The 17,619-nt window shown below is 34.7% G+C and overlaps 1 protein-coding gene across 9 annotated transcripts in view; it reads left to right on the top strand.

Moving 5' to 3' along the window:
• LOC143190625 (protein fem-1 homolog CG6966) overlaps positions 1 to 17,619 on the top strand; it is a 67,984-nt gene that overhangs the window by 33,237 nt on the left and 17,128 nt on the right. Inside the window, exon 2 of one of the 9 annotated variants that reach the window (XM_076395095.1) lies at positions 3,976 to 4,070. The exons of the other annotated variants lie outside the window; for them this stretch is intronic. The gene's annotated coding sequence lies outside the window, so the exon portion shown is untranslated. The remainder of the gene's footprint in view (positions 1 to 3,975; positions 4,071 to 17,619) is intronic. 9 annotated transcript variants of the gene reach the window in all.

Raw genomic sequence — 17,619 nt, 5'->3', positions numbered from 1 at the left:
TTACTGTTACAGTAATAATAAAAATGTTATTCTTTTAAATATTATAATTTTTATCGTTCTTTATTCTGACTCTTGATACGTTGATCTTGTGTCTTCATTGGCTTTGATGTCACAATCTTTGTTTGATTATTATATGATATAGTATTTAATATTAAAGTTCAATTGACCAATTCACAATCAATACTTATTTCTCAATTGTTATAATATAACGTTGTTCCGTATATTGACACGCAGAACTATAGAGTATGGTACGGTACTTAATCATAAATGATTTCTAATAGATTCTAGATAGATAATAATAGATAGAACAAGACAACGTTTACGGGAATCATAACGTAACAGGTCAATTGAAAAGTCCCCGGCCTACCATAGTAAAACACGTTTTTTTGGCAAAATTAGTTTTTCTTATTCAACATATTTCCCTTTAAGGGTGATTATAGCGACCCTCCAACTTTTCGATACCATTTTTGTAGAACGATTTGTCCTTTTCTTCAAAATAGGCCTCAGCTTGGGCGATCATGTCTTCATTCGACGAAAATTTCTTCCCAGCGAGCATTCTTTTGAGATCTGAGAACAGAAAATAGTCGCTGGGTACAGATCTGGAGAATACGGTGCATGGGTGGATTTTTGCCATCGTTTTCACTGACTTGTGACACGGTGCATTGTCTTGGTGAAGCAGCACTTCTTTTTCTTCAAATACGGCCGTTTTTCGGCGATTTCGTCCTTCAAACGGTCCAGTAACGCTATGTAATAGTCGCTGTTGATGATCCTTCCTTTTTAAAAGTAGTCAATGAAAGTTATTCGATGCGTATCCCAAAATACAGATGCCATAACCTTGCCAGCCGACTGTTGCGTTTTCGCACGCTTTGGAGTGGGTTCATCGTGTGCAGTCCACTCGGATGACTGTCGATTGAACTTCGGAGTGAAATGATGGAGCTATATTTTATCCATTGTCACATATCGACGCAAAAACTCAGGCTTATTCCGCTTGTTCATCTTCAAACACTGCTCCGAATCATCAACTCGTCGTTGTTTTTGGTCAAAAGTGAGCTCGCGCGGAACCCACTTTGCACAGAGCTTTATCATACCCAAGTATTAGTCAATAATATGATGTACACGTTCAGTTGTATTCTTTAGAATGTCTGTTATTTCATTCAATTTCAATTTACGGTCATTCAAAATCATTTTGTGGATTTTTTAATGTTTCCGTCGGTAACAACCTCTTTTGGGCGTCCACTGCGTTCACCGTCTTCGGTGCTCATTTCCCCACGTCTAAACTTAGCATACCATTCCTTGATGGTTGATTTTCCTGAGGCAGTGTCCGGAAACTCGGCATCAAGCCAAGTTTTTGATTCAACTATATTATTTCCCTTCATAAAGCAATATTTTATCAACACGCGAGATTCCTTTTTATCCATTTTTTCACAAAAGTTGCTTCACTCAAAATTGTCAAATTTGTACACGCATTTGTCAATCCGGGGACTTTTCAATTGACCTATTAGTAGTGATTTTGATATCAGTGCAAAGAATGGCCTAGACAAAGAAAAACAATAAAATACAATTAATTTAATGATTTATTACGATTACCCAACTCAAACACTCACAGAATTTTCAGGCAGGTCAGTAGTTGATGCAATGACGTACAATTGAAGAGATCCAAAAGCAGAGAAAATGGCTACTACACGAATCGAATAGAAGTCGTATTTCGAATAGTCTTAACATCATAGTTTTGTTGCTTACAAAACAAGAATAAGAAGAGTTTTCTGTGATGTATGTGACTGACAATGAAAACTGGTTCTACTGCGATGATGCCAAGCGTAAAAAGTCATGGATTAGTCCAGGAAACGCAACTATATCAACACCGAAGCGGAATATTCATGGCCATAAAGTCTTGCTGTAGAGTATTGTGTAGTGGAATCAGCAGTAGTTTACTAGGAGTTGATGTAACAAAATAAAACTGTTACTGCAGATGTCTGCTGATGTTAATCGAATAAATTGGCCACAGGTGGCAAGAGTTGTGAAATATACACTGTCCTGTCGTACTCAGTGTACTTACTAAACATAGTGCCTTTTGATTACTACTTATTTAGATTGATGTAGCTGAGACATGCACGTGTCGAAATGCTGAATTACGAAAATTGATCGATTATTGGAGCGCTGCCAAACCAACATCGTTGAAATTTGAAGAAAAAATTTGATAAAAAATATTTTGATTAATATATTTTGGAAACATTTCGCTATCTTACCAGAGTTGTCGTATTTTCAGCAGTATTTTCCGGACATCGCTTCTTCAAATTATCGTATTAAATCTCAGAAACATGTCTCTTATCTGAAAAATAATAAACTAAAAATTAAAATTTATTAAAAGATAAAGAGTTATTTAAATACCATATTTAATTTACACGAGCTGCGATTTTGTTTTTACCTTGTTCATGGCCTTCTTGTTATTAGGTTCTAGTGTGTTGTTGTGAATAAACATAAACACAAATGTTATTTTCGTAGAATTTTATTATATGTTACGCAGTAAAAAACGAGATCAAACTATTTCCCATGAACTAGACGTGATAAGTACCTTCGCCATTATCCCATTACCATGTTGAACTTAAGTAGCTTGTTTTTTTTTCTGTGATTTTTCTTGCTCCGTTTTCTAAGATATTTTATATTACATGTGTTTTAGCGATCAAGAGCAATAATGCAATATCTAGTGATAGTTACGTATTTTTATTTTTTTTAAAGCAATTTAGATAAAATTAATTTTATTTTTTATTCCTATTATGTATACATATATCACGATTTTTTTTACCATTTGCATATTGAGACCTTGACTTGTTTATTATTGTCTGCTTTTTTTTTAAATAGAAATCAAGCCAAAAATTGTATTTGTTTTTTTCAGTTCATCAGCATTGATAATTATTTTATGTTAGTTTTTTTCTTTCTTATTTTTATATGGTACTTAATTTTTAAAAAATGTGCTACGCGAAGATGATAATTACGGAACTCTGCGGTAAAAATTCGACATAAAATGATTTATTTTTATATTATATAATCCGTTATCGAATATATAATAGCATCATAAATATTTATTGAATCGCGATTCCATCCAAGGCCATACATTACTTTGGATGCCTCTGGATTTAAATTCTTGTAGAGTTACGATGACGGATTTTATGATTCATCAAATCATACAGTATATAATTCCACAAGTATTCGAACTACTTTACTATATAATAATTTTTTTAAATACTTGGTTATATCGCGTTTATTCTTTTTCACGTCTTTTCTTCAACTTTTTTTCAACTTTCAGATTGAATTAAACAAACAGTTTAATATGAACAATATCAATTAACAATTAATAGAGAAGACAAAAATCTTGTTGCAATACGGAGAATAATTGATGTAGCTTTCGTGTAGCATTTAACCTTGTTGTGTTAATAAATCGTGTTTATTATTCTTCTAAAGCCTTCTTGATATCCATGGCAAAACAAGAACTGTTAATTGATATTCTTGCTTTGGGGTCTGAAACATTTTAAGAGACAATTATAATTATCTTGCGACAATCAACACCTTGCATTAGGGATGCAGAAAACAGATCGATACGTCGATATTTTCTGAAAAAAATGGCATATATGTCAAATATGTTATAAATGTGTGCTAACCGTAACCTCGATTCGTATTACAATTGGGGTCGAGTAACATTTGTCAAAAATGAAGTTGAAAATGCAGTGACTGTTTATAGAAAGGTAAACTTTGTAAATGTATTTCAGATCTGTTATTATGTAGTCAAAAATTTAATGTACGAGACTTTACTTTTATTATTAACAATGTCGAGAGAAGACCATCTGACTTAGGTCGTCGAAGCGCAATGCAATCAAATGTGCAACGAGCTACCTCACGTGCTAACCTATCTAACGTTAAACTAACTTCACTGATAACCAGCTAGAGACCAGAAATGATCATAATGTTCCTGTTATCCAGGAACGAACGTTCCACTACGATCCTGCAATAGATTATAGTAATCCAGATCCACTACGGTCCTTGGTTTCTAGGATGGGAATTAATCATTTCAAAACGTAATAGTTATTTTGTTTTCTTAAAACAGTTGAAAATTGAACAGAGAAAGTCTTATATAGTTGTAGATAAAATTTATCACATATTAGGAGCGCTATTACCACTTTAGGGTAAATGATATGGCTCGGTGAATGGAGGTAAAACGAAATGAAACAGTGGTGTTTACATTGCGTGGCCGTTATTTATTGGCAATATAAAAATAAATGTGAAAAAATACAAATAATAAAACGGATGGCAGCGGAGTTACCTGGAGACGAGGCTTGGGCAGTCGATGGTGGCACGTCTAAACCAAACGAGGGTTGAGTACTGAATGACCGAAATACCCTTCAATAACGTCCCAGATAAACGTCTCGGGGTTGCCGCCAGCTATTCGTTGTCGGGTTCTAGTTGGCGCTGCTGGCACCCCGCCCGTGTTCAACATCTGGGATTATATTTCTGGGTATTTTGTAGACCGTTATTCCACGATGTAAAATTCGACATGCCTCAAGGTCGCTACACCACTACCAAATGTAGATAATCAATTCTTATTAAAAAATTATGGGCAATCCGAATTCGATAACATTATCATCATCATCATCATCATTGTGCGCACAATCAAGCAGTGAAGGAGACTGTTGTCCAAGAGCTACAAATGTTTCTTCATCAGAACAAGGATTTAGTCAAAATGTTCACAATAGCGTCGGGTGGCATACCATCTGACAGCCATAATATGTTCATCATGCCTGCCGTGCAGTGAGTAGGCAATGAAGTTTAATTCACTGACATCCAACGAAGTGGCTATTATGATTGTCGGAGAAAATGTTTAAGATGTAGGTGATATGAGGTTGACCCGGTTGACTAATCATCTAGTATTTTTATATATACGGATTTTTGCTGGGTATTACCAATAGTTTGATGATGTGAATAGGAAGTTCGAATGTATTCTAGATTCTTATTCACTCTAAGACAATTTTACCAACATAAATGATTGGTTAAATTACGTCAGTATTAAGGATTAATGTCTAGAAATGGTATATATCAGCACAGATATCAAATTTATTAAGAATACAATTAAATTATTGTACCTTAACAGCAATAACAATAAACCCGTCGTTCGGAATTAACGTATTTGTTTAATGCGGACAAATAACGAGAATAAAATTCGTTTGTTTTTTTCTTCACGACCCGTTTATGGTACGCGAACGTTTCTGCCGATAAAAAAGCCCGCCGCAAGCAACGCGGAAAATATGAGATGTGTCCGTATTTAGAAAACGAAGGCCATCTTTGTCACCACTACGAAAATACGACCGTTCTCGGCTTTGTTAAGGGACAAAGCGGGATGAATGCGACTCTAGCGTGACTCGCACTCGACGTCAATAAACCGAAAGTGGCCTTTTTCGTTGTTCCTCGGAGAAACAACAAGCACGAAGAGAGTTTCCTTTGTATCAGTATGGTTCTTTTGTGGGATTCGAATGAATATATATCAAGTAACTGCAGTTTAAATAGATCAATATGAAATATAAAGACGCCGTTTGAAATATTTCCGTTGATTTTGGTAGTTTTGATAATGTTCGATTAAAGATTATATAAGTTATGAAATCTGAAGGGGTTTAGAACACTAAAACTATTAATTTCCTTTAAAATATTATTTGATTTAAGGTAAGGAAAGGCGGCTTGCTGAACTACGATACAAAGCAACACTGACAATTTAAATATATTCGAACATAAACTAAACTGCATGCCTAGAAATTTCACTCATCACCACCTGTAGCACCCTTCCTCCTACAGAAATAACCACAGGGATGAACATGGTCATTATACCGCTTGTACAGCGTACAGTTATAATAAAATTATTTTTGAATATCGCCTGTATCTTCACCAATTTGCTTTTGTTGATGTTCAAAATGACATCATTCATCCCATACCAATTCGAAAGAAGAGAGGTCTGATGATAGTGATAACCATTTTATTATTTGCAATTTTGCTCCGTTTTTACTCTATTTTGATGAATTATTTAGAATCCCAATTGTTAAAAAAAACAGTTTTCGGTTTTTTGACTGTTATGCATCTTCAGAATCTAGCAGACTGTGAACTTCTCTTTACAGTTGTAGTTAAGAACTGACTTTTTTCGTGTTTTAAAGTAGCAGTAATTTGAGACAGATCATATTTTTTTGGATTCAGGGCATCCAAATCTCTTCTCCAGTAGCTCTTTTTCATCTACCAGTTGTACCGGAAAGCTATTACCTACATAGCATAATTATCATATAACTACATAATTTTCAACAAAATGGAAACATTTATTTATTCAAAGTATTAGCCATGTAGTTCTATACATCTTGCCTATCTTTCAGGCCATCTCAAAAAACCTGTTTGTTCTTTGAGCAAAACCATTCGTCGATCCATTCTCTAACTTTTTCAAAATTGGCGAAGTGCTGCTCAGCAAGCACGTGTTTCATTGATGCGAAAAGTTGATAGTCGGACGGGGAAGGTCTGGAGAGTACGGCGGGTGCGATATGTACCATCCAAGTGCTTTCTTGACAGGTTTTGCTTTATGAGACAGCGCACTATCTTGCTGTAAAATCACTTTACCGTGTCTTCAGGCCCATTCTGGACGTTTTTCGATCAATGCATCATTCAAACTTATCATTTGTTGTCGGTAGCGATTACTATTAACTGTTTTACTAGATTTCAACAGTTCGTAATACACCACACCACTTTGGACCCACCAAATACAGAGCATTGTCTTACGACCAAAATGATTTGGCCTTACAGTCGATCAACCGGCTTCGCCAGGCGGTTACCATGATATTTTGCGCTTAGGCTTTTCAAAATAAATCCACTTTTCATCAGCCATCACTATTCGATGCAAAAATGATTTTCGATCATACCTTCGAAGCAGTATTTCACAAGCGATTTTTCTATTTTCCATTTGTCAATTGATGTGGCACCCACCTTTTGGATTTTCTCTATTTCTCGTAATCGGTCGACAATCGTAATCGGGCCACATTTAACGCTTCTACCAATTTTACGCTAAATTGTTTTTGAGTTTGAGTTGGATCTTCATTCAATACCTCTTGCAGTTTCACATTTTCAAACTTTCTCGGTCTACCAGAACGTTCTTGCGCATCGAAATCACCAATTTTGAATTTTCAAAACGACGCCTCACATGTTTTTAAGGTTGGAATATGCTTACCGTAAGTTTCTACCAGCAAACGATGACTTTCAATGACTTTTTTCTTTTGATTAAATAAGAAAAGTAGTGCATGTTGCAAATACACGTTTTCAGGCACGAAAATTAACATTTTCAAAGAGGTATAAATCTATGACAGTGTTACTTCCTCAAAATATAACATGTATAGCTTTGTAGAATGAAATGACATATGTGTCAAATCATAATATTGCTTAAGCCTAGAAATATCAGTGAGAAAAGGCGGTAATGACTTTCCGGTATACCTTGTAAGGGTACTGTGTACATTGTTATATGAAACTTACAGATAGCACCCCAATGTTCAAGTTAAATTTGTTTCATTTTTGTAATTTTATGTTACACTGAACTCTAATCGTTATTGAAATTGTAATCCACCAATTCTAAGAAATCAACAATTGACGGTTTAACCTTTGTGGGCATATAACACGAGTGCATGCCCCAGTCTCTTGAAAATAAACGAGTATTGATAAGAAACTGGTAATTTTATGTTGATTATTGTTATAAGCAGCGTCGTACAAATAAATCCTATACCAACATGTTTGTTTAAAGATTTATTGCAGTATATTTTATGTCAACTAAAAATAGAGTGCTTTCGAAATTTTGAACGGTAGTATGTATATATTTTTCTTTGGTTCTTATTTATAGTTCTGTACAAATTTGTACTTCCTCTTTCCTGAAACAATTGATCTTTAAATAATTTTCTTTAATCACTTACTGACAACTCCTGATAATATGAGAACCGTTATGTCAAATTATTTTGGCGATATCTTTTCGAAAATATATATTATCTAGATGATAGATAACAAATAATATTAATTATTTTAGGCCCATTAATATAGAGAAAAAAGATAATAAATTTAAAATTACATATTAAATTACTGCAATTGAACTCCTATGAGATAATCGTTTGTGATATGATCTGCTGACAGAGTTTTTATCTTTATTATTTTTATTGCATTATAGAAATATACATTGTATATTTTGTCTTGAGTCTTTATTTATAATTTGGCCAAATGATGCGAATCCGTATTAATTATAGTCCGTTCAATAAAACAGTGAACTTACGTCACCTAAATTAAGACAAAATGTCGCAATGTTGCCACATCAACTTTGAGTTTTAGTTCATTTTGGCTTTGATATATAACAAAATTCTAATCTAAACAATGTAACACATTATTGGAAACTATAATTGTTAATCCATAATATTATCGTTGTAGTCAGCAAATAGCATAAATAAATAAATAAAATACATCTAATGCATATATTATCTCGTTCCTGTTCGAAGTAGCTGATTAGAGACGCAATCTGTTTCTGACAACGCAATACTATCTAATGGCTTCGGCTTTTTAAATCAGAGTTATAAAAAACAGCGATTTGAAATTTATTAAAACAAGCAAAGCACTAAAACGTTTGCCGGTTTATAATCATGTAAATATAATCACTATTTTTTTTAAGAATTTTTCATCGGTTTGACAACCAGGCGAATTTTGTAGGCTGATTCGGTTACATGTTTGAACGTATCAGAAAGCTTTGTATCTCTTTTTAACTAGAATACAGCGAGAAGGAATATATTGTCTGATTTTAAAACGAATTTAAAAATTGCGATATGCAATACATCCGACATCGTGATGACATGAGTTCACAGTTATTTTGAATAGACTGAATATATTCATCATTAGTATTTTCAGCTCTCTGATGGGCTAATAATCACCCTGTCTTTGGTAATTGCCAACAAATAATCCAATAGCTTTTGAATTGTCACCATAAATTCATATTTATTTGTAAATTACACATAAATATAGCTATTTTTACATTATAGTAGCTATTATTATATCATAGTTATCATTATATAGTTATTATTACTATAGCATATATTTTGTGGTAAGCGGTGAGCCCCCGTTTTTATTCTCATTTCATCCTGTAAGTAATGCCTAAGAAAAATGTTTGTTAAAATCGTATAAATATTATAAAATATTGTCTTGCCAAGATATAAAAATATTTTGGGTCATTATCACTTATAAAATACAGAACATCAAGCTCTTGTTGAGTCCCTGTTTAAGTTCGTCTAAAAGAGGTAATAGTCAAGTTCTGAGATTGAAACATGAAACAAAAAACCAATATTACAGGTTTTAAAAAATACTTAATGTCCATAAATCGAAATTAATTTTTTTTAATTTTTTTTTGACCACATAAGGTAACAAACACCAATAACAGCGAGAACAACAGAGAGTTTTATTATTAGTGTGGTTGTTTTACGAAGTGATATCGTAAAGATTGCAAAAATTAATGTTTTTGTTCTCATTTATTATGAACAAACCCATTAAGCTGTTAACATGTTAGAACAAATCGAAATCAGTGTGGCACAGCGGAAATTATCCCGTTTTAATAAAGAAACAATCTGAAATAGGGGAAATTATCGGCTACCCGCCCTTGAAAGTATATTTAGATTTAGAGGGAGACGGAGAAATCGATTTGGCTAGCGTATGTCTAGTTATTAATAGTTACTTTGGTTCGATGTTTGTTGTGTCTCGGTGTTTTTACGGAACCTTTGGTTTAAACGCTCCAACGGTGCGTAACATCATCATGATTTGTTTGGCCGATCAGACACAATACAAAATTAAATTTGAATATTGTTCCGTATAATTAAATTTAAAAAAATAATGTTTACCCTTGTAGCTTTAATAATCTGCAAGTTTTATTATTCCTGGCATTTTTTTGGCAAAGTTCGTTTTTTATTTATTCAACATAATTCCCTTCAAGGGTGATACACTAATTATAGCGACCCTCCAACTTTTTGATACCATTTTTGTATTACGATTTGTTCTTTGCTTCAAAATGGGTCTCAGATTCGGCGATCACCTTTTAGGGTAAATGATGTGGTTCGGTGAATGGAGGTAAAACGAAATGAAACAGTGGTGTTTACATTATGTGACCGTTATTTACTGGCTATATAAAAAATGTGAAAAATACAAATGATAAAAAGGATGGCAGCGGTATTACCTGTAGACGAGGCTTGGGCAGTCGATGGTGGCACGTCTAATCCAAACGAGGGTTGAGCACTGAATGAATCGAAATACCCTTCAATAACATCCCAGATAAACGTCTCGGGTTTGCCGCCAGCTATTCGTTATCGGGTTCTAGTTGGCGCTGCTGGCACCCCGCCCGTGTTCAACATCTGGGATTATATTTCTGGGTATTTTGTAGACCATTATTCCACGATGTATAATTCGACATGTCTCAAGGTCGCTACACCATTTTTGTAGTACGATTTGTTCTTTGCTTCAAAATGGGTCTCAGTTTCGGCGATCACCTCTTCATTCGACAAAAATGTCTTCCCAGCGATATCTGGAGAATACTGTGGATGAGAAAGCAATTCGAAGCTCAATTCATGGATTTTTGCCATCGTTTTCACAGACTTGTTGTGACACGGTGCATTTGTCTTGGTGAAACCGTCAAATAACTTCAAACGGTCCAATAACGTTATGTAATAGTCGCTGTTGATGGTCCTTCCTTTTTCAAGGTAGTCAATGAAAATTATTCCATGTGTATCCCAAATACAAACGCCATAACCTTACCAGCCGACTGTTACGCTTTCCCATGCTTTGGAGCGGGTTCATTCCACTCGGATGACTGTCGATTTAACTTCGGAGTGAAATGATGGAGCCATGCTTCATCCATTATCACATATCGACGCAAAAGGTTGGGTTTATTACACTTGATCATCTTCAAACCCTGCTCCGAATAATCAACTCGTCGTTGTTTTTGGTCAAAAGTGCGCTCGCGCGGCACCCACTTTGCACAGAGCTTTCTCATACCCAAATATTCGTGATGATATGTGATGTACACGTTCAGTTGATATCATTAGAGTGTCTACTATTTCATTCAATTTCATTTTACGGTAATTCAAAATCATTTTGTCGATTTTTTTAATGTTTTCGGTAACAACCTCTTTTGGGCGTCCACTGCGTTCACCGTTTTCGGTGCTCATTTCACCACGTCTAAACTTAGTATACCAATCCATGATGGTTGATTTTCCTGGGGCAGTATCCGGAAAGTCGGCATCAAGTCAAGTTTTTGCTTTAACTGTATTTTTTCCGTTCAAAAAACAATGTTTTATCAACACGCGAAATTCCTTTTTATCCATTTTTTTCACAATAACAAAAGTTGCTTCATTCAAAATGCTATAATTCACAAACTAATGATCCGACAGCTGTCAAATTTATACACGCATCTCTAACTAAAACTATTATTTATTAAGATACATATCTAAAGTCAGAATTAGTCAGATCGAATGGTAATATATTTTAATCTACGAACTCTCATCACGTACATAATGCTTAAGGGGTGTGTCTAATGCCCAGTACGTTGCGTCATTCATCCAAAAGGTTAATTTCGTCATAGATGCCCGCAAGGAATTCGATCACTTCTCATGTCCAAGCCATTGCAATTTTGTCGATTAATTTGAGTGCGAAAAGTATTATCCGTGAGTTTTAGGGTATGCTACTAGCAACCTTTTCAATATAATTTAATTACACCCGTAATTGGAACTAGGTATAGCTGAATAGTTATATTCCAATGCATTAGCAGTACTTCACAGGCCTTTTAGTCCATATAACCAAAGGGGCCCAAAATTCAAGTCATACATTTGGCTTAGTTTAATTTCCCGCCCAGGATATAAAGTTAATAATTATAACCAAAAAGTATAATTGAAAATTAACATAAACTGAGAAACATAGAAAAATCATTTTCAGATATATATAAACAATATTAATAATTCATATTTAATGAAGAACTAAATATCTTAATTAAATGCTGTTCTGTGTACATTTTACACTAACAGATCGGTGACTAATAGGCTAGATTCTATGGCTAAACCAAAGGACCCTTGATCGTGCTAAAAAGACCGCAGAAAAAAACCGAAAGCGGGTACAGCTTTCTGGGCTGGGCCTACTAAAGGTTATATCGGCCGGAAATCCATTGACTATTGCGATTTTTTTGATCTCTTTCGAAATGGCGAGATACGTTAATCGTTTGCGCCAGGTCCGACCAGGGACCAGCGTGATTTATCGCTCGTACGATATATAAAACCGGTACGGGGTCTGCGATCGCCATAGCGCGTACATCATGCAGTCGAACTGTCATTTTTTCGATGAGTTTTTGCGAATCTTCCTATGCTGTGGCGATATATGCATTTGATGAGAAATGATCGAGTTATTTTTAAGCCTTATATATATAAATAACATTTACGTATAGTCGGTCTAAAATAACATTAAACTCACGTCATCAAAGTATATGACGTCACAAAGTTGCAATGTTGTCGCATCAACTTTGCCTTTAGTTTATTTTTTTTTGATATAAAACAAAATTCAAATGTAAATGAAATAATGACACTAAGATACTGTTATCAAGTATAACTTATTTTAACATTATAATTCATCTAATACATTTATTATGGAAGGACTTAAAGGAGCGCTGTTAATTATACAGGTAGGATAGTTTATATGTTAGGGTTGCATTATATAGTGGTAACCTATGGAGGCCATATCCACCTAATTAACAATTTTATATTCATGTAATATATTTTATTTTCGTTGGAAAGAATATTTACCTTTTTACGTTAACTCTTGCTTCTTTCGTTGCTGTGTTTCCATCTCACGTATGCTTGTTAAGTGATTTTAGTTAAGTGATGTGTACATCTTTCTTGCAAAATTCTACTGATTTCCCCATATCAATTCGATAGGATTAAATATGCAATGATTGGGATGAAGGTGTAATACTCTGTGGGCATATTTAACATTATATCTGCCATCTTATGTACTGTGTATATTTTGTTAGGCTTCTAAAAAAGTACCGAGTAACAATTTGAAATAGTTCTCCCTCAAAGAGGTGAGTTTCCTGAGTATACTTCCCAGTTTAATAGTTTCCTATGAAATAATTGTATTATATTATAATTATATCGAGAACACAATATCGAAAAAAATATTTAATATATTTGATTCCAAATAGAGCCAACACCAAGGGTGATATTGATTGGTCGCCCGCTTCACATGTCGACGGTTTCTCTTTGGTGATTTGACATTAGTATAATGTTCTTCACTTTTTAAGAGATTTTAGTCACAGTGCGCATACTGACATTCAGTGCAGCTGCAACATTCTAAAAATATGTTCAATAAAAACCCTAGCAACTCTCTAACGCATTTTGCATTTCGCAGTTACAGTTCGTAGTAACTGATTAGAGACGCAATCTGTTTCTGGCTCTGACCATCTATGGATTTGGCTTTGGCATTTTCTATCAGAGTAATCTCAAATATTAAATAGCGATTTGAAATTTACCAAAACAAACAAAGCGGCACAATAACGTTTTCTGATCAAATCTATGTTTTGAAGAATTTTGCAGACATTTGGCAACCAGCCGAATTTCATAGACTGACATGGGCTTATAAAATAGATCATAGGCGCATCAGACATCATTGTCTTGGTGGACTATACTCTACATTAAGTCTCGAAGTTTTATTGTGTACTAAGGATCAGAGTTCATCAATCAGTTTTACAAGTTAAAAAAAATTACAAGATAAAAAAGTTTTGTTGCCGGCTTGGTTGGTGCAGTGGTCAAGACGACAGAATGGTCCTCCTACTGTTGCGATAGTCACGGGTATGAATCTGCTGTGTTATTGTAAATTATGTTTCTAACAGGTTAATTGAAAAGTCCTCGGCCTACCATAGCAAAACACATTTACTCAGTTTCGGCGATCACCTCTTCATTCGACGAAAATTTCTTCCCAGCGAGCTTTCTTTTGAGATCTGAGAACAGGAAATAGTCGCTGGTGACCAGATTTGGAGAATACGGTGTATGAGGAAGCAATTCGAAGCTCAATTCATGGATTTTTGCCATCGTTTTCACTGACTTGTGACATGGTGCATTGTCTTGGTGAAGCAGCACTTTCTTTTTCTCCAAATGCGGTCGTTTTTCGGCGATTTCGTCCTTCAAACGGTCCAATAACGCTATGTAAGACTCTCTGTTGATGGTCCTTCCATGCGCATCCCAAAATACAGACGCCATAACCTTGCCAATCGACTGTTGCTTTTTCCCACGCTTTGGACCGGGTTGATCGTGTCCACTCGGATGACTGTCGATTGAACTTCAGAGTGAAATGATGGAGCCATGTTTCATCTTTTGTCACATATCAACGCAAAAATTCGGGTTTATTACGCTTGATCATCTTCAAACACTGCTCCGAATCATCAACTCGTCGTTGTTTTTGGTCAAAAGTGAGCTCGCGCGGCACCCACTTTGCACAGAACTTTCTCATACCCAAATATTCGTGAATGATATGATGTACACGTTCAGTTGATATCTTTAGAGTGTCTGCTTTTTGATTCAAATTTTGGGCGTCCACTGCGTTCACCGTCTTCGGTGCTCATTTCACCACGTCTAAACTTAGCACACCAATCCTTGATGTGTGTCCGGAAACTCGGTTTAATTCTAGTAGCGCTATCTATGTGTCAGCCTTTTCAATTGACCTGTTACGTAAATTTATATTTATGGTTGTTTATAATGGAGTTCAAAATATATTATACTAGCGACCCGCCCCGGCTTCGCACGGGTGCAATGCTGATACTAAATTAAATACACTACAGAAAAAATATGAACGTTGTATATAAAAACATAGCGGCCCGCTCCGACTTTGCACGGGCATAAAATATATATGCCTATGTCACTCAATGAAAACATGATTAAAATCGATCCAGTATTTTTGGTTCATTCATTACTGCCCTTGGCCTGCACGCATTAAATTTGGAGTAACACAATTCCTCTTCCCCTATACTTACTATGAAGATTTCCTGCTATCTTTGGAATATCTAAATTCATACAATTTTTATTACATTACACATTTTTAAACGCAAATTTTAAATTTGTAATATCTCCGAAAATATTTGTTTAATTTACATGCTGTAAGGAACCATATTGATCTATATTAATTGCACACTGTATTTAAGGTACTTAATTCGATAAGGATTAATGCCGTATTGCTTAAAATAGCTTCGTAAATAAGCCATTTTCTCACGTAAAAAGTAAACAATAAAAATGGTTAATGTGGGTTATCCCTAAAAGATAAACATATACCATCGCGGACTTTTTTGTAGACCTTTTTATGGTGTACAATACTGTAGTACATTAATTTGATCTAACTCGTAGGGTTAGGCAGCGTTTTTGCTAATTGCTAAATAAGGCTAAAAAAATAGGTTAATTTACGACATCACGTTAGAAACCTCTAAAATTAGCAATGTTGCCTTAGTATATTATGCATGTATTATACATATAAACCTTCCTCTTGAATCACTCTATCTATTGAAAAAAACCGCATCAAAATCCGTTGCGTAGTTTTAAAGATTTAAGCGCACATAGGGATATAGGGACAGAAAAGGCGACTTTGTTTTATACTATGTAGTGAAAATTCAAAGTTTAAACGATTCTACTGTATTAAAGTTAATCCATAACATTATGTTGAATTCTTAAAAGCTTATTATTTTAATTTATTATTTATTATTTTCAATTAACATAAGCCATGAAACATTTTTTAAAATGATAAAATAATATAACAATAATAATATTACAAACTCTAAAAAAGTGCTGTTATAGTAACCTAAAAAAGCGTTTCATTCCAGAAATCGATAATGGAAACCCCCAACTTCATAAGAATAAATCTAGAATAACCCGCCTCATATTTAAATTTATGTAATAAAAACGTACCAATCAATTCAAATCAAAATTACGATAATCCTATAAATTATCGTATACATTAAAGCAGTTAAAAATATACAGATTTCATAATCATTTTGGAGGTTTCATTTCATAACCGTATCGATATTAATTAAACTGTTTTCGGTGTTTTTGTACCTTTTATTTCGTTCACCGAATACTGTTATATATTGTATAAGTAGTAGTCTTTGACCGATAAAAATACTGAAACTGTTAAGCGTAAAAATTGAATTTTGTTAGGACAGATTGCGTCCATTGTTACATCTGTTTTTTAACCGCATTTTTAGGCGGTTGGTTTGTATTCTATGTCATCACGGATTACTTGCAAAATCAGTTATATTTTTAAGAACAAATTTAATCATAATAAATAATACGAAGTTGTGTTTTAACTCTGGAACTGTTCTGAATTGTATATCTCTCCGATAATCTGTGCATAGTGATATGTCGACACCTACTATCAACCTCTTTGGTGTTAATGGAGCTTTTGACACGGATCTTGTTTAAACTAGGTCACCGAATGTTTTTATAAGATCGATCGTAGGTTCCTATGATCAGCTCAAATACAACATGGTATTTGCAAAGGCAATGGCGTGTACAGCCTACTATTTCCACTACTTTACGGAAAAAGCTAACTTCAGATTTCTCAGAAAGCGACTCTGTATAAGATGCTTGGCCGTCCACTCCGCCTCTACGGAGCTCAGATGTGGTATAGGTACGCCTCTGAGAGACCGCTTGCAGTACTCCAAATATTCCAGTCCAAAAATTCCGCGTGTTACTGAGTGCCCCATGGTTTATGAAGAACGTGAACACTCACCTCGAATGAGGCATCCCGTTCGTGAAAAGTTTAACGAATATGCTCGGCGTAAGGTTCTCCCTTGGCGCCTTAGAACACGAAAACAACTTAATTAAATCCCTACCCATCCACAGACCTCGGTAGTTAATCCAATTGCGACAATCCCAATCCTAACCCGAACCCGAAGCGTCATCAGCAAAAGACCATTTGGTTCTAGCTGGTCAATCCGGAAAAAGAAAAAAAACTTGATACCTTTTACACATTCATCGAAATCATTGGGTATTGGTGAATTTCAACTTACTTTAAATAACAACTTTATCATTTTGGTTATTGTCTTCTTCAGTTAATTTGATCATTCGACATTATTGTATACACTTTATCACGTGTTTTCTGGATTTTTGCCCATTCAAATAACCGTCTATAATCATAAATATCATCAGCGTCAACAGATATGATTAAAAAATACTCATCTGAGATAGCCGACGAAGTCATCGGCAGTCGGCGTAAATGGCAATCAATAAGATACACAAATGAATATACTGGAAAGTACAGTGTAATAGTTCCAAATCTACTCGCGTTTTTAGGGTAAATGATGTGGCTCGGTGAATGGAGGTAAAACGAAATGAAACAGTGGTGTTTACATTATGTGACCGTTATTTATTCGCAATATAAAAAAAATGTGAAAAATACAAATAATAAAACGGATGGCAGCGGTTTTACCTGGAGACGAGGCTTGGGCAGTCGATGGTGGCACGTCTAAACCAAACGAGGGTTGGGCACTGAATGAATCGAAATACCCTTCAATAACAT

This window comes from Rhynchophorus ferrugineus, unplaced genomic scaffold (assembly GCF_030347505.1).
Source record: "Rhynchophorus ferrugineus isolate W39M unplaced genomic scaffold, kcgeb_rfMv2 rfM2, whole genome shotgun sequence".
In the NCBI taxonomy this organism is placed as follows: Eukaryota; Metazoa; Arthropoda; class Insecta; order Coleoptera; family Curculionidae; genus Rhynchophorus; species Rhynchophorus ferrugineus.
Note: the sequence above shows the minus strand (reverse complement) of the source record. Positions and strands in the feature narration are given on the sequence as shown.